We start from the raw sequence: 18,620 nt of genomic DNA on the forward strand, positions 1-18,620 counted from the left end.
GCTGGGTCCTTCACTATAGGTTCCTTGGACCCTGCTTGGCAGTGTTCCCCCTCTCTCTCTTCCTGCCCATACTATGCCCTTAGCAGGAGGCTGCCTTCCTCTACAACAGGAGTCAACCAAGAAGAAAATCAACTCTGAAAGAGGGTCTGGAGCACCCCTGGAGTGCCCTCCAGAACACCCCCTGGAACATCCTCTGCTCTCCCCTGGAGCACCTATGGAGTGCCCCCAAGGTTCTTTTGGACCATCCACTAGATCATCCTGACCCACCAGACTGAAACAAATGCATGGCCTGTTAGCTCTGTGGCCCTAGCTGATAAGGAAGTCAGGCTTGGATCTCTCCTGCTTACTGCTTGTAGGAGACCTAGGGAGAGCTTGGCAACTAGGAGAAATTTCAGAACTGTTGCACGCCCTGCAGGGTGGAATGACCAGGCCCAGTGTCACTTTCTTATTTAGGAGTCTAGGTGCAGGGACTGGGGGTGGGAGGTGGGCAGCTTTGGATCTGATATTTGCTGAGTAAGTGTTAGCATTTGAGTTTGATCCCCAGCTCCTACGTAAAAACTGGTGTGGTTCACATCTTCAATCCTGGAGACAGGACATTTTTCTGCTCACTGACCAGCCTGTACACACACTCACTCACACACACACACACACACACACACACACACACACACACACGCTTGGGTGCTTAAAAATTCCTAAAGAGTTAAAAAGAAACGCTCAGGTCTATGTCTATGGCAGTTCCACTCATTGATGCTCAAGTCTATTACCACATCTGAGCCCATTTTTAGGAGGCCTCTAACTTAGCCCAGCTCAAAGTACTGTTTGTAGGAGCCGTGCAGTCACCCTAGGTCTCACTGGTGGAGGACTGGATAGAGGAGGATCTCTCTCTCTCTCTCTCTCTCTCTCTCTCTCTCTCTATATATATATATATATATATATATATATATATATATGATACACACACATATATAGTAGAATATTGATCATCAAGAAGAGCAGGATTACATAATTTGCAGGAAAATGGGTGAACCTTGAGAGTATGTTAAATGAAGTAAGCCAGACTCAGAAAAATACATTCTCTTTCTGTGTGTGTGTGTGTGTGTGAGAGAGAGAGACAGAAAGAGAGAGGCAGAAAGAGAGAGAGTACTACTGAATGTGTAGAAGGGTAAAAGAGGAGAGGGAGAAGAAGGTAGAGAGGTGAATCTGATCAAAGAACATTGTATTCAAATATGGACACATTGTAACTGCAATAAATATGTGGAACAGAAGCTGCGGACTGGTGGTTGCCTGGGGCTGCAGGGCTCACTGTTCTCTTGGTGTAGAGTTTTAGTTATGTCAGACAAGAACATTCTGGATTCTTTTATAAATGCCCAAACTGCTTTGTGCACTTAAAGTTTTGTTGGGAGAGTAGACTTCCAGCTAAGCACTCTCATCACACTTGGAAAAAAAAAAATGTGTCTTTTAGCCAGGTGGTGGTGGTACACACCTTTAATCCCAGCACTTGGGAGGCAAAGGCGTGGATCTCTGTGAGTTCCACGCCAACCAAGACAGGCCCCAAAGATACACAGGGAAACCCTATCATGAGAAACAACAACAACAAAAGAGTGATTTTTAAATAATATTTCAAGCTGGCATTGTCTCTGACAGAGATCATGAAAGCCACACTGGAATAATGCCACCTTGGCCTGTGGCTGGCACTGCTCATAAGTCATTGGAGCATCCTGCCTCTGGGATGAGCAGGGTCCCTCTGGAATCAGAACCCCAAGCTCTCGTCATCAGCTCCCACTTTCCCGAGTATCTTCACTGGGAGATGCCTCTCACTCTTCTGTAATTAATGCTCTAAGTAAATTAGTTGATCTACCGATGGATGATCATTTTAATATTGTAATTTGACTTTAATGGACCTGAATGAGAGGAAATACGAGCCCAGTGGAGAAGTGGGACCTTACAATGTGCAAGGAGAATAATTCCCTCCAGAGACTGGTGTTTGCCTGCACATGCTTAGCTCGTGCTTCCTTTTTAGCATTAGGAGTGGGGTGGGATGGGTAGAAGCTCCTGGAAGGAGGAATGGCTTCTGAGAGATTCACAGGGACTGTCTGAGTCTTGACATGAACGCTTACAACCTGGGAAGCCAGTGGGGCTTAAGCAGTCTGGGCTCTGTTGGCTGGCCTCCAGGCCCTCCTGTTGGCTCTGGGTGATGTATGACATATGTCAGGATGATTCAAGGTGAGCACAGTATCCTTATACTGTGTGGTTTGGGGTCCAACCCACGTTGTTCTGCTTCTGTGAACAGCCTCACTGAGTTTTACACTTACTCTTGTAAAAGGCAATTTTCAGGACTAGGGACAGAACTCAGTGGTAGAGTGTGTGCCTGCTGTGTGAGGCCAGTGCCCCCAGCAAGATACAACGGGATAAATGACCAAATCAAACACAAGGCTGCCCTCTGCTCTAGAATGGCTTTGAGGAAAGACTGGTGTGTGTGAGACCATCTCAAAAATAAACCAACCAACCAATCAATCAATTAATCAACCAACCAAACAATCAATCAAACAACAACTCCATGGGCTGGGGTTGTAGCTCAGTAGACAGAATATTTGCCTAGCATAAGAGAAGCCCTGAGTTTAGTCCACAGCATCGCATAAAGTTGGATGTAATAGCACATGTGTAATTCTACCCAGAAAGAAGATACAGAAGGATAAAGAATTTCAAATCCTCCTTAGCTACATAGTGAGTTCAAGGCTACACACACACACACAGACACACACACACAGACACACACACACAGACACACACATGCACACACACACGTGCACACACACATATAGACACACACACACATACATGCAAGCACACACACCATCTTGCAGGACTGTTGGTATTTGGTGAACCACTGCCTGGTATTTGGTGAACTCCTTAGAGATGGAACAGCTGGTAGTTCTGGCATCTAAAGCAATCTGTCACCTGACCATCATTTATGAAGCAGTAGTCTTGAGTGAGGCCTGTGGTGAGTCAGGGCAACCCCAGGCAGGTGTCAGCCTTGTGACAACTGGGGTGTGTGATGCCTCTTCCCACCATGGTGGAGGGCATTGGCTTGGCTGCAGAAGTCATGCTGTTTTGGTCTTCACCGGATGAGATGGGGGGCTCTGTCTGAGCTTGTTAAAGCATCACATTTTCTGTGTCTAGTTTCTGGCTTCAGCCCTGAAAGGCAGATACGTTCATCGACCACTCCTTCAGAGTCAACATCAGGGAGCTTCAGAGAACAGAGTGATCTGGGGTCCGAGTTGATGAGGGGGTATGCAGGTCTGGAGCTTAAAGCCAGTCTACCCCAGGTTTTGAACCCTATTTTCTAACTGTGCCTAATGTTGGGGCTTGGTGGAGATCATATAGCTCCCTTTCCAATTTCTGTGAGTGGGCTAAATTCAGCTCAGAGACACAAGGAGGCAATGCCAGATCCCACTGGAAACATCTTTTGGAGGCCTGGATTCCAGATACTGCATGCCTGTGAACTTAAGGCTTGATAGTATCTGTGGCTGAGGTGGCTGGGGAGGAAGCCAGTATGGGCCTTTGGTCTTCCAGCCCTGAGGCCTCCCTGTTGGTGGCTAGATCTATTTCTAGGTACCTTTAATCCTAATGTTTTTATTTTTTTATTTGTAAACATTTTAAACCTGTGGAAAAGTTACAAGCATAGAACGATGAAGACCTGCACACCTTTATCAGGGTTAGATGTGTTCCTGGCTGGTTGTAACTCCCTTCCCCCTGCTCCCCACCTCATTATACATGCCCATTCTACTGTGGTCACATGCTATTGAAGATCAAGGGCTTTCTTCTACATTACCATAATTCAGCCACCACACTCAAGAAGTTAAATGAGGAGGGGCTGGGGAGATAGCTCACTCGGGAATAACCAGAGTTAAATTTCCAGATCACATGAATGTTGAGTGTATGGTATGCACACCCCATTATCAGGGAATCAGAGAGGTGGATCCCTTGAGTCCCCTGGCCAGCCAGCCTAGCCTATTTGGTGAGCTCCAGGCCAGTGAGAGACCCTGCCTCAAAGATAAGGCATCTGAGGAATGTGACTTGAGGTTGTGCTGTGGCTTCACATATGTGTATACATACATGACACCCCTCCCCATCACTACATGTCCTCCTTACTTACACAACAGAGTTGAACAATGATGCTATACTAATTTAACCTGTAGTAACTCTGTAGTCACTCCACAATTGTCTTTGTATCCTTTGCAGCTGCGCTTCCTGGAGTACAATGTCCAATCAGAGACAATGCACTGCATTTAGTTTTCACATTTAAAAAACTTCTTTACCCTTGAGGAGTCCTGAGCCGCTGTGTGAGTGAGCACTGTGTGTTTTGTCATTGAATTCCTAAGCAGCCCTTGCCCTTCTTTGATGTTTGGCAGAGAGTCCTGTTGCAGATGCAGGGTGGGTCTGTCTGTCACCTTCTGATGAGGCTCAGGGATGGCAGTTTTGGCAGCTGTGCTAAGGAAGCCACATAAGTGTCCTTGGTACATCACACCCAGATTAGATGACGTCAGTGTCCTCTGTTGGTGGTGTTAGAGGAGATGTGTTCTAAAGTCACTTTGATGAGAAGAGTCACTTCCTGTCTGACACCCAAGCTGAAAACTGATTTCTCACTCAGGAACCATGTGCCAATTGCATTCTGTAAGACCTCACTGAGCCCTGCCCTGGGATGGCGGGGCGTGTCCAGTACTGGCTGGTAGATGCTGCCATGTGAAGACTGTCCTGGTCTTAGGCTGTGAGTAGTGTTCTCATAAGAGGAAGGACAGGGAGACCAGACACCCAGGGATGGGGGAGGGAGACTTATGGCTTGGGCAGAGGTAGAAGGAATATATCTGAGCTTCTTTTGCTCTTGTGATAAAAACACCACCACAAAAGCAGTTTTGATGATGTGGTAGGAATGTCCCCCACAGGCTCAGGCCTTTGGTCCCCAGTTGGTGGTGCTGTTTGGACATTTAAGAGGTATGGGCTTGCTGGAAGAAGTATGTCACAGGGGTGGGCTTTGAAAGCTCATACTCTTGCTCTTTCCAGTTTTCTCTTTCTGTTTCTCGATTGAAGTTGGAGATGTGAGTTCTCAGCTTCTGCTCCAGCTGCCATATCTGTTGCTTTCTGCCATGCTTCCCTTGCCATAATGGACTCTGGAACTGTAAGCCAAACAAGCCCTTCCTTCTATAAGTTGTCTTGGTCATGGTGTTTTATCACGGCAAGGTATTGAGTACATATGACACCAGGTTTATGCTAGTTCACCACTCGGGGTGAAGTCACAGTGGCCGGAGCTGGAGGGAATTGGTTGTATCATGTCCATACTCAGGAACAGAGAGCAAAGAATGCATGCATGCCTGTGCTCAGCTCACCTTCTTCACTCTCACACAGCTCATGTAAGGAATGGTGCACCCATGGTGGGTACTTCTTCCTGCTTCAATGAATGTAATGAAGATAAAATGCCCATAGGTCAATCCTACCTAGATAACCTGTCATTGAAACCCTTTTCCAGGCTGACAACTAATATCACAGGCACCAAAGGTGGCCAATAGTCACTAGAAATTGGGTGAGGCTGGGAACAGATAGCTCCTTGGAATCTCCAGAAGGAACCAATCCTACTGAACTTTATTTGGCCTTTTGGCCTTAATGTTTGTTAATACTTTCCTCTTTGTTGTGACCAAATACTTGACAGAAACAATTTTAAAAATGAAAGATTTATTTTGGTTTATATTTTCTAAGAGTTCTTGTCCATGTGGTGAGAGTGTGGTACAGTGTGTGTGTGTGTGTGTGTGTGTGTGTGTGTGTGTGTGCGCACACGCATGTGAATGTACACACACACATGTGGATACCAAATGTCAACCTCGGCTGAACAGTTCCTCAGTAGGCATCAACTGTATTATTTTTCTTTTGAGACTGAGTACTTGTCTAGGTTCTAGGGCTTGTTTTGACTTTTTTGTTTATTCATTTTTAGGCTAGTCTGGCCAGCCAGTGAGGTCCAAATAGCCTTCTGCTTCCATTTGTTAGTCTGGGGGATTTCCCAAAGGAGCAGAACATTGATAGATTGAAGATACATGGGATTTATTGGATTGGCTTACAGGATGCAGTCTGGGCACTCCAACAATGGTGGTCTCATGGGGGTGGTGGTAGTTATGAATTCTGTACTTGCTCAGTCTAGGAAGCTGGATATCTCGGCTGTTCAATCGGGAGCTGAAGGTCTGGAGGATTCCTGGAGAGCTGCTGGTCTGCAGTCCACACTGGAAGCTTGACAGACTGGCTCTGATGTCTGTGAAGAAATACCATAGCAACAAAGTAGATGAACTTGCCAGCAAGAGTGAGGGCAAGCAGGTAAAGAGAAGAGCTTCCTTTTCCCAAGTCCTTTTATGTGGGCTGCCACACAGCCTACATTTTGGGTGGCATTTCCTGTTTCAAATGATCTGACCAAGAAAGTCCCTCACAGGAGTGTCCAGAGGCTTAAATTTCATTTGATTCCAGACCCAGTCAAGTTGACATCGAAGGAGACATCACACTCTGCCAGTGCCTGGCTTATAAGCTTGTGCCCCATGCTTGGCACAGGTAATGGGTCTGTGCCAATCAAGTCATCGCCCTATCCCTTTTATTTATTTTTATTATGAATTTTCATTCCTAGGCTTGACACCAGGACCTTATGCATGCTAGGCAGAGGCTGTGTCACTGAGCTACATCTCAAGCTCTCTTTTTACTTTGAGACGGTTTCACTAAGTTGTTAAGTCTGGCCTTGAACTTGTGATACTTACTCCTGCCTCAGCCACATGTGTTTGCTTGCTCATGGGGGTAAGTAGGGATGTGTGCTTGCCATAGAGCATGTGTGAAGGTCAGAGGAAAGCCTTGGAGATTCTCTTTTCTTCCTTGTCTGAGGCAAGGCCTCTTGCTGTCTGCCATCATGGGCTTCTGGGGAGGCTCCTGTTTCTGCTGCCATCTCCCATTACAGCATTGAATTACAGATTTGCACTGCTGACCCTGTGCCTTCTTGGCATTTAAACTCCAGGCCTCATGCTTGCGTGCAAAGTACTTTGCTCACTGAGTCATTGCCCAGCCTTGACTCATCCTTGAGAGTAGCTGGGGTGACAAGCCTGTGTCATCACAGCAGGCTAGTTCTCATGTTTGATGTCTCTTGCTCAGTCGTCTTTTATTTGTTTGCACTTAAGATGGAGCTCAGAGCTCTGTGGATGCTAAGGCAATGCTCTACTGCTGAGCTATAGCCCTAGCCGCATGTGGATTCTTTTTGTGTGTTCTGGCAGGAAAGCAATTACAAAATACACCCACATAGAAGGTGAGGAAGACATTCTCTGTAGGGCATCTGCTGTCCAAAGGACCTGCAAGGATTAGACAACTGTCTTCTAGAGTATCATTGGGCTCCTCTGGGTCAGAGGCAGTCTGAGGACCTCGCCCTTTGTCTCCCATCTACAGCTGCAGAGAGGGCTCAACCTGGCCAGTGTGGTGGCTGCTGACAGGTGGGAGAAGACTGTAAGGTGAGCAATGAGAAGAGAGGTGTCTCCTGCAAACTGGCTCCTTGTGCCCCAGGAGCCAGAAAGCACAGCATCTCTGCTCTCCATCTGGTTGCTGCAATTGGAATATGCGAATATTTTCCTATAGGGACCAGGCACATCATACTGTTACCCACATGGGGTGTGGGCCTGAGTAGCCCCTTGGCTGGAGTGATCAGCTTTGGGCTGCGTGCAATGCCCCAGATTGGACTCTTGAGGCTGAAAAGTCTGTAACTCCACCCACATTTCCTGACAAATGGGAGAGCTCAGGGGAGATGAAGGGCTGACGAGGGGCTGGCAGCTGACCTGTCCATATGGAGGCTGTCCCTCTGGGTCAGATATGAGTATTGCCACTTTGAGGCAAAGCAGCTATGGGCACCTGCATGGAGACCTGGAGAGACTGGGTCTAGTTACATGCCCTTGTGAAGGGGGTGGAGAGGCACTCAAGGCTGAGGAGGTTCCAGAACCTTTCAGCTTTCATGAAACTTGCACCATGCCCTTCCCCTCCAGAAGGTTACTGCTGCATCACTTGCTGTGGGGGTGGAGAGATGGGCCTTAAAGGGACTCTTTAGCAGTGCAATTGTTTTGTGAGCTGTTGCTGCTGTGGATGGTACTCTTTGATGGTGCAGCTGCCCTCTCTCGTGCCCCCATGGGTGACCCCAACAAATTCACTGATTCACTAAGCTGAAGTTGGAGGTAGAGAAAGCTCTTTGGCTGTGGTTGCCCCCCCCATATGAGTGAATATACATAGTCACCCCACACTCAGCACTGTCTTTTCTGGTCATCTATGCACTTAATGAGAACATTTCAGAATGTCTCTTGTTCTTGCTTTTTCCTCATTTAGCTCTGGAGAAGAATGCAACTAGTGATGTCATGTTATGTCACTGTCCCTTCATTGGTGGAAGCCCAAGAGAGTAGTCCAGGGGGAGTGTCTGGAGTCCTCCCTGGCCTAACGGGGAGGAATTGTGCCTCCCAGCTGCTATCCACACTGTAGTTGTTATTTTCTTTCCTGGGGGAGGCAATGTCTCTCTTTTTTCATAAGGTCCCATTGATAAACCAAAGCACAGTTCTACCAGAGCTCACCCCCCAACCCAGGGAACCGTGTGCAATTAGGGCAGAATTGCCTACAAATGGCTGGAAGGTACAGGAGGGAGGGCTGGGACTTAGGTGAGGGATCAGTGATCATCTCTATTCCTCCTTCTCTAAAGGACTCTCAAGTCAATGCAACCATGTGTGATGGCCTCTTGCAGACAGGTACAGCTGTTATGAGGAAGATGGTGGCTATTTGCTAAGAGGACTGGATTCTACAACTGGGGAGACAGAGGCCACAGGAGAACTGAATAGTAAACATTTTGAGGAGCAAAAATATCACCTGTGCACAGGGCTCTTCCCATGCATGGAGCCCCCAGTGCTTATGGCCGTTTAGTCTCCCTAACCACTCGGGAGCTCTGTTGTCTCTTGGGTTCAGGGGTTGTTATGGTTTCATAGGTGTTTCCATAGGCTCCTTTGTTTGAACACTTGGTGTTCAGCTTGTGGCTTTATTCTTGGTCATAGGATGTGGTGTCTTTAGGAATTATAGCATGGCTCAACTTCCTGCTTTCTCTCTCTCTGCCTCCTCATCCATGAAGACGTAAGGTGCCCCAGATGCACACCCCCACTGACATGGTCTCTGTTCTGTTGTCTCTACCATGATGGAATGTAACCATTCAAACTGCCAGCCAATACAGATCTTTCCACATTGAGATCTTTCCACGAGATGTTCTGTCATAATGACAAGGAAGTAATGCAGAAAGGTGAAAGGCAGAGTCAGAATTTGACCTCATCCAGTGGGGTCAGTGCAATTGCTCTTGGAGATGTAGTCTTATTTGTTGAGGTTGTCAGTCTGCCCAATGCAGAGATGCTAACATGGCTGAGTTGCTGTCTAAGGATTCCAGTGGTTCTTGGCTGCAGAAGTAGGTTAAGGAATGGGCCAATTGGGTAGCTGCCCAGAGGTCCTGTTATGAGAATCACTGAGGTCCAAGAGTGTGGGTGGATAGGAAGGCTATGCTGATTAGAGACTTTTTCATTGTTGTTTGGGGAGAGGCTGTTAGTGATGGGGGGGACATGGATAAATAGCTCAGGATTTGCAAGACCAGATGTGTGTCACAGAATTGAGGTTGACAGTGTAGTGACAAGAAGCTGAGCACAGGACCCAATGTCACTGCACCAGGTGATGCTCCCGAGGCCAGATGGAGGGTGGAAAGGAAGATCTTGGGACTGATATGCCAAAGGAGATGTTTCTACCTGTGGGCCTTCTTTGCTGTTTCTTTGTTTGCATGTGTATGTGAACATATTTGTGGGTGCCTGCAGAAGACCGCACTGTCTTCCATTTTGATTCTGCACCAAATCAAAAATATTTTTTTTTTGTATTTTAAATTATGTGCATCTGTGTGGGAATGTGCATGTGAGCGAAGTTATCTTCTGATGCCAGAAGAGGAAGTTTGATCCCCAGAGCTGGAGGTGTAGGCAATTGGGAGCCATCCAATGTGGGTGCTGGGAACTGAACTCTGGTCCTCTGCGAGAGCAGCCAGTGCTCTTAACCACCAAGCTAGCTTTCAGGCCACCTACCTTATTTATTTTTAAAGGTAAGTTCTCTTACCAAAGCTAAACCTCACTGATTCAGCTAGACTGGTGCCTTGCGGGTTCCAGGAACCCTCTTGTCTCTACTTGCCCAGTGCTGGGACTACAGACATATGCTGCTGTGCCAACTCTGTGTGGGTCTGGAGGGCTGAACTCTGGTCCCCATGCCCATGTGATAATCACTCTATGCACAGTTCCTATACACAGGGGAGGCCCTCAGGGATACTGGGAAGGGGCTACAGGGGATGAAGGATGTGACTATTTATAGCACACCATTCCCAGGTAATGAAAATTCCTGAGTGCTCTGAGACTCATGAGAGTGGCAGGTAGCTCATGCCAAAGTAGTGTTTCATTAATATGACTAAAAATAATTAATATCCCAAGTAATGTTAAACAACTTAATTCAGCAATGCATCTGGCATAATATGAAGATCTCAAGTGTTAAAACCATATTCAATAGTTAATTATAATTAAAAAACAAATTAATATTGAGAGATTAATTCTTTCAGGTGTGTGGTCTAACTCACTGTGCTAGTTTCACTCTGTTGCTGAAATAAAACATCCTGACCAAAAGCAACTTAGGGGAAAAGAGTTTATTTGGCTTACAGCTTCATGCAGTAGTCCATCATTTCTGGGAGGTGAAGGCAGGAATTTAAACACTGAGTCCTGTCAATCCACAGTCAAGAGGGAAACGAATACACCCTTGCTTTCTGAGCTGGTTTGCTTCATCTAGCTTTCCCTGTCTTGTACAGCTCAGGAATGTTGCTGAGTCTTCTGACTTCAATGAATAATTAAGACAATTCCCCCAGAAATGGTGCAGGCCAACCTGACCTAGACAATTTCCCAACAGAGGCTCTCTTCTCTAGGATGTGTCAAGTTGATATTTAAAATTATCTAGCACACTTAAATTGCTTAATTTCTTTATTTGAAATTAATACTACATACTACATATCTACTTTTAACACAGGATCTAACCTGCTAAGACCTTGTGTGAACAATACAGCATTATTTTCTCTAGGCACTGTAATATGTCGAAGATCTCTAGAACCTGCCCCTTCTAACAGAGTCAGCGTTTCCCACATCTTGTCTCCTAACTCCAGGCAGCCATTGTTCTGCTCTCTGCTTCTGTGAGTTTGACAAACTTAACGTCCTTGTGTAAGCGGACTTGTGTGTCCTCACCCTCTTGTGACAGCTTTATTTCATTTATACTAACTGCCATGACCTGTGGTCCGTCTGTGTTATGAATATTACAGCATACCTCATTTAAAGGCTAAGTACTTACTATTCTATCACATGAATGTGTCTATTTATCTTCTCGTCTTAACCGTGAAGAGCAGAACCATAGTGACATGGGGATGTAGGTGTCCGTTTGAGACCCTGTTTTCTTTTCTTCTGGGTGATGTCTTAGTCACTATTCTATTGTAGTGAAGAGACACCCCAACCAAGGCAGCTCTTATGAAAGAAAACATTTAATTGGGGGCTTGTTTATCACCACGGGGGCAGGGCAGGAGCACGGTGGTTCTCATGGCACTGGGGAAATAGCTGAGAGTTATATCCTGACCTGCAGGCAGAGAAAGAGCCTGGGTCTGGCATGGGCTTTTGAAACCTCAAAGCCCACCCCCTAGTGACATACTTTCTCTGACAAGGCCACATCTACTCCAGCAAGGCCATTTTTCCCACTCCTTCTCAAATAGTGCCTGCCACTCCCTGGTGACTAAAGCATTCAAAATATATGAGCCTATGGGGGTCATTCTTATTCAAACCACTGCAGGTGAAGATCTGGGAATAGGGTAATTGGGGCTCATGGTACTCTATCCAAGGTTTTGAGGATCTGCCACATTCCTTTCTTGGTTTCTCTTTGTCTCCTATAATGGTTAGTTTTAATTGCCAGCTTAACACAATCTAGAGTCACACAGGAAGGGGGTCTCGGCAGAGGATTGTCCAGATTGGATTGATCTGTGGGTGTGTCTGTGGGGATTGATTATGTCAACAGAGGTGGAAAGACCTGCCCCTGTCCACTGTGGGTGGCATGGCCCCTAAGACAGGGGATTCTGAATTGTTTTAGAGGAAAGGGAGCTGGAGGGAGAGAGGGAGGGAGGGAAGGGGACACACACACACACACACACACACACACACACACAGAGAGAGAGAGAGAGAGAGAGAGAGAGAGAGAGAGAGAGAGAGAGAGAAAACTGAGCATGAGTGAGCATTCATTACTCCATTGCTCTCTGCTCTTGACTGTGGATTGATTTGACAGGTTGCTTCAGGTTCCAGCTCCCTTGACTTCCACAGAATGAAAATGACAGACTGCAACATGCAATTGTGACCCAAATAAATATTTTCCCCTTAAGTCACCTTTGTCAGAGTGTTTTTTTTATCACAACACTGGAAACAAAACTAAGACCCTCCCATCCTCAGTTCCAGAAGATTCTTCTTCTAGTTCTTTACAAAGTCTTAGGGCTCCATGGCTTCTAGGCAGATTCTCTCTGTTGTCTGAAACAATCTATCTTTGCCTCCCTGGCCTGGTGACTCCTCTCCTTAGGTATCAATTGATGGCAGCTTTCTTAGCCTCTAAGATGAAGCATCTCTGTGCACTAATGAATTGTGGTCCTTACTGCACAGGTAGGAAATGACTTATGCAGCTGCTTGCTGTGTGCCCTCCCCTGGTCCCCATGCCTGCATCTTTGCAGCAGGGATGCATCTGTCTTCTTCATTGCATTTCCCCCAGGGCTTACAGAATTATGGTGTTCCCCAGGTTTCCTGGAGCTCCCAGGGCCATTATTTCTCAGTTTCTTGGCTGGTCCTCTCTGTACTTTTCTGCCAAGGCACTGGCCTGGGTGGCTGGCATAAGTTGTTGGAGCTCTGTCCTGGAACCACAACTCTCTGCTGGCTTCCTTGGCTGTGTGGTAAGGGCCTTTTCTACAGCCTACAGTCACTTTTCAAGAAAAGCCAAAGCCAAAACGGAGCTTCTTCCTTCTTCCCTCAGCAATTTCCCAACTCAGGTTATCAGCCACCAGAGCCCCTAATTAGGAAAGTGTTGGGGAATGTTTTAAAAGAAAGGATGGGAAAAAAGAACCATGTTGGTATTCAGGTTGTTCATAGCTTCATCAATTTTTAAAGTTGCCCTCATGTGTGTGGAAACTGGCTTCTTTCGGAAGTTTTGTATTTTGCCTCTGCTGGTCTGAGATGCAAATGAACTGACAGTCCCCAGGGAAGATGGTGGGAACACTCATCCACATTCCTGCTGTTCCTTCTCATGACTTAGAAGTCACTGTGTAGCTGTCATTCATATACTGAGAAAACAGACCGAGAACATTCTAGTTCCAGCTACTGGCAGCCAATAACAAATACTGCTCAGCCAAGGATCTGGCTCTCTTGGCCCTGGATGCAAATGCTGAAGAATAGAATCCTGCTGTGTGTCCTGAGAGAGGAGAGCTTGCTGTTTTGGTCTGGGTGGCTTCATTCTCTCCCTAAAAACCTCTCTTGTCTGAATCCTGCAAATCCATCTTTTTGAAGTCAGTTCCTTGACCAGGTCCTCCTGTTTTCCAGGCATCTCTGAAATCTCTGCATACCTATTTCTTTAGGAAACTTCAGCTGGGCCATTAAGAGGGATGGGATTGCCCCATGTCAGCTCCTCATGACACCTCACTATGGGACATATGTTGCTTTAAAAATGACAGAGTACCTATTTTCTATCTCTGATATCATTTATAAAAAGATGGGGGTGATCAATTCTCCTAAAGGGAAGGGATTAATGGGCTTCCTAACTAGTGAGTGATAGACTTGGGGCTTGGATGCAGAAGGTTAAATGCCAGTGGCTGAGGTCTCTCGGTGATATCTCATAGACCAGTAGGACAGTGGGAGATCTCAGTCAAGAAGATGTAGAGAAGGCAGCTCCACTTTGATGGTCATGATTTGGGTTCCCCAAAGAACATAGCATCCCTCAGGTAAAAGTTCTAATGCAAGGGGTTTGTTTGGGGGGCAAATGCACACTGAAGAAAGATAAGCAAGGAAGGGGCTGGAAAACAGTGGCCAGCAGCTGGCTTTAGTGGGGCTGGGGTTCAGAAGGGGTGTGGGGCCCTGCTGAGTACTATGGCTCCCGAGGCTCAGTGGATCATTCCAGGTGTGTCACTTGGAGGTTCTGGCTTTTCCATGCTGTGACAAGCATGTTCAATGGTGGAGGATGCTCTTAGGCAGAGAGACACTTGGGGCAAATACCTACTGGGGTAGGAGCTATCTCTTGAAGGTTTGAGGAGATTTGGGTGCTAACTGCTTCTGTTCTGTGGACACAGAGACACAAGAACACAGGGAAGGCTGCCAAGCCTGACAGCTTGATATTGAGTCTCAGAACCCATATTGTTGAAGAGAGAACCAATTCTTGCAAGTTATCTTTTGATAGCCACATACATGTGTGTGTCTACATGTATGCAACACACAAATAAATAAGCAAATGTGATGAAAAATAAGACCATGGAGAGACATCAACCTCTTTGGAGTGTTGGGTATTTTTCTTGATGTCCTGGCTCTTCTTTAGTCTAACTGGTACCAGATATAGTAACCCTGACTATAATTTTTTAAGTGTTTGCTATGTGTTAACTGTTGTGATCAGTGCTCAATACCCTGAAGATGCCTTCCTTTTAATTCCCAACATGTCAAGGCAAAGGCTTTTAATTTCTCTATAATGGTGAAGGACCTTAGCCCAAGGAGTGGTGGTTCCTTGCTTAGGATGCCATATCCAGTCAGGAGCAGAGGAAGTTCTTAACGGAGGCAACCTCCAGCAAGGGGAGACTTTCACTGGGACCCTGTACTGTGAGAAGAGCCATGCTGTATTCTCCTGACCTTAGGTTGGGGGTTTGGCATGGGTATTCTTGATTGTCAATAAACAGGCTATAGAATCGCTATGGAAATAAATCCCTGGGCTTTTCTATGAGGGAGTTTCTAGATTAGGCTAATCAAGGTGGTGAGACCCACCCTGACTGTGAGAGGCATTGTTTGGGCTGGGGTCCTGGACTGAATGGTAAGGGGATGTGAGCTGAGCATCCATCTTTCTCTGCTTCCCAAGTGAACAGCTGCCTCATGTGTCTACCACTGTGACATTCCTGACACGACAGACTGAAGCCCCCAGACTGTGAGTGAGACCTTCTCTCTATCAGTCATGTATTTTGTTGAGGCAATAAGACCAATTGCGGATATAGAGATGTTTCTCTCTTTTATTCCAGTGAGACCTCATGCATTTACAGGGGGCTTCAGACTCAGGAAGCTCATTCAGTCTGGCAGTTGTGTGTGATAAGGGTGAGGAACGCTGGTGTTCTGGACACCTTCTTTTTATTCAGTCCAGGCCGTGAGATCATGGAAGCATGCCACCCACACTTGGGGTAGGTCTTTCCACCTCTGAGAACCTAATCTAGGTAATCCTTCATGGATGGGATTACACTGTACAGTGTAACAATCAGTCTAGACTATTGCATTTGTCGTCACTGTGTGATAAATGGCTGTTGTCTGATCTCATATCTAACCTCTGGGGGTTATCCATTTGAATGATGTCACTGCATGCATAACGCCTTCTAATGTAGTTATCAGAATCATCATGAAACACAAAGTTTGAGCAGTGCCCTTAATATCACCCCTCACACTCAATCCTTCATTTCTCCACCCTGTTTCTGTCTGAGGAAAACCTCCTGTTTCTTCTCCTCACCTGCTGAATATTAATGTCAGTCAGAAGTGCTCCAGGAAGGATGTTCCAGTGTTGCAGTCTGTTAGCACAAGGTACTTATTCAGAATTGCTCTGCCATGCCATGGGCCACTTGACTCACACAAGCTTGTGTCTCCTACCTTCTCTTCCCTTGTTTTATTCTGGAGTAGAGAGCAATGAGGAGAAGCAGTCTCCCTTCATAGTGAGAGGGAATAACATATATTTAAAGGCTTCAGCTGCAATCCAGCTTCCTTCCCATGTGGCTATCTAACTGTACAACTCTGCCTTAGCTTTTACTCCTATTGATTTAACAAGCCCCAGTCTGTAGTTTCTGAAAACACTCAGTGTTATTAACATTTCAGAATTCTGTCTAAAAGCCAAAAGCCTGAATGCTGTCTTTTAAAGGCTTCTGGCCTCTCACCTGGCCAGGAAGTGACTGTCACTAGGTGCCTCTCTAAGTGACCTCTCTAAGCAGGGGGACCTGATTCTTCCCTTTGAACCTCACCAGAAGCTTCTGGGTCCCCTTATGCATCCAGCACTGCCAAGCTTGGCTGTCTCCTGTTAAGGAAGCTTATCCCATGAGGGTGACACATTTTGTGTTTCATGCGAGGTATTTCCAGTCCAGTCCCCTCACTTCTCTGTGACTTCAGCCCACACGCTACATTGTTCCCAAGAGCTCTGAAGAAGCAGGGCGGTGTTTATAATGTGATCATGTTTCTATCTACCTCCAGTCTTTTTTTCCCACACAAGGTGCTCAAGGACTCTTGAGTTGGACAGTGCCCTGGTCACTAACACAGACAGCATGCTTTGTGTTAGAGGCCAGGCTTGCTCCCTTTCACAGGGTGCCTTTTGCACTGTCCATGGTACTTACCTGGATTGACTAATTTTACCATAGATAAGGTCTGAGTAATATACAGGAGTTTACTTGATTGGTTGAGAACCCTCACTCCCAGCACCAAGATGCTTCCCCCCTCCTCCCAGGCAAACTGGGAGAACCTTCCACTGGACCATTCAAAGAGTTAAGTTTTATTTTTTTTTCTGTGCCAGCTTCAAAAAGTAGATCAGTGTCAGCATAGGAGCAATGATGTCACTTCCCTCCTATTAAAACTAACTCGCTCTTCTGCTTACCAGAGTGGGGCCTGCTCCCTCTGTTCCTAGCAGCTGCCATTGAATATGATGAAATAGAGATGCCTGGGGATGCTAGGAGAAGGTGTTGTGCTGTCACAGGAGATGCTTGGGGATGTTTGAGCAGTTCCCTGTTAGCATGGCCTGGGCCAAGGTGTAGTTTCCTTCTCAGTGTGTCTGCTTCTGCATCTAGTCACTTTATTGAATACCTACTGTGTGCTGGCATAGTTGCACATATTGGGGACACAGGCAAAAACAGCTGTTCATGGGGATGTGCAGCCTCCTCTTAGAGCGGCATGGTTTGCTTCTGCCTGCTCTGGACCTAGCATCCTAGCAACCCTCTCTGTAGTCAGTTCTATAGGCACACTGAAGGCCAACTGCTCTTTGCACTGAATGAGCCCAGCTGCAGGCAAGACCCATGGGCTCAAGATCCAGGCAGCAGCAACACTCTGGCAAATCTGAGTAACAACCAGGTATCAATTGTCTTGAGCTGTGATGAGGATGTGTTGTGAGAGGTCCCTGCCTGGGGGCGATGGTGGATTGTCTCTGTGATATGCTCTTCCCTTCTAATCTGTAGTCTTCCTTTTAGGTATTTAGCTAGCCCACAGTTCAGCATCCAGACTGCATTTGCTATTCGGCAGCTGGCCTGGCAGGGATGAAGGTGCTGTAGAGAAATACTTTGTCCCTCATTCTGGTAACAGTTTTCTGAAACAATGAACCTCAAGAAACTGGAACTTCATACCTGGAACAAGCTGAAAGCCTGGGCCAGCCAGAGGGGGACTTGTCTCCCAGAAAGGTTTGCAGATTGTCAGTGGAGATAATGGAGCAAAACAACTATGAACCTGCCCAAGGTGGGCAGGACCATACCTTGATCTGGACCACACCTAGACAGGGACAACACCTTGACCAGCACTCTTTAGATGTGCACATCTTTGGCCCTATACTTAAACCTTGCTTCAAGACCCTTTGCAGGTCACCAAGTCTCTGTCACTCTTTTCAGTGGCCACATTGCATAAACACTCCTCTCCTCATTTTCACTATTAATTTGGCTATTTTATTGGCTTATGGAGGACGTGTAGCTGTACCTGGCTTGTCACCAAAGCCTTGTGACATATGGTCCCTAAGTTCCTGTGTTGAGGCTCTCATTTAGAAAGTGGCTGTGTGAAGACTGAGCTTTAGAGTGAGGTTTACATTGAAATGAGGCCACCCTGATGGCTGCTTCCACAACACTTTTATAAGAAGACAAGTTTGGCCGGGCGCTGGTGGCACATGCCTTTAATCCCAGCTCTCGGGAAGCAGAGGCAGACGGATCTCTGTGAGTTCGAGGCCAGCCTGGTCTACAGAGCTAGTTCCAGGACAGCCTCCAAAGCAATACAGAAAAACCTTGTCTTGAACCCCTCCAAAAAAGAAGACAAGTTTGGAGCTGGATGTTGTGGCACACCTGTAATCCTGTGGCTCGGTGTGGTGGCACACCTGTAATGTAGTGGCACACCTGTAATCCTGTGACTGACTGTGGTGGCACCCCTGTAATCCTGTGACTGGGTGTGGTGGCACCCCTGTAATCCTGTGACTGGGTGTGGTGGCACCCCTGTAATGTAGTGGCTGGATGTGGTGGCACATCTGTAATGTAGTGACTGGGTGTGGTG

This window comes from Phodopus roborovskii, unplaced genomic scaffold (assembly GCF_943737965.1).
Source record: "Phodopus roborovskii unplaced genomic scaffold, PHOROB, whole genome shotgun sequence".
In the NCBI taxonomy this organism is placed as follows: Eukaryota; Metazoa; Chordata; class Mammalia; order Rodentia; family Cricetidae; genus Phodopus; species Phodopus roborovskii.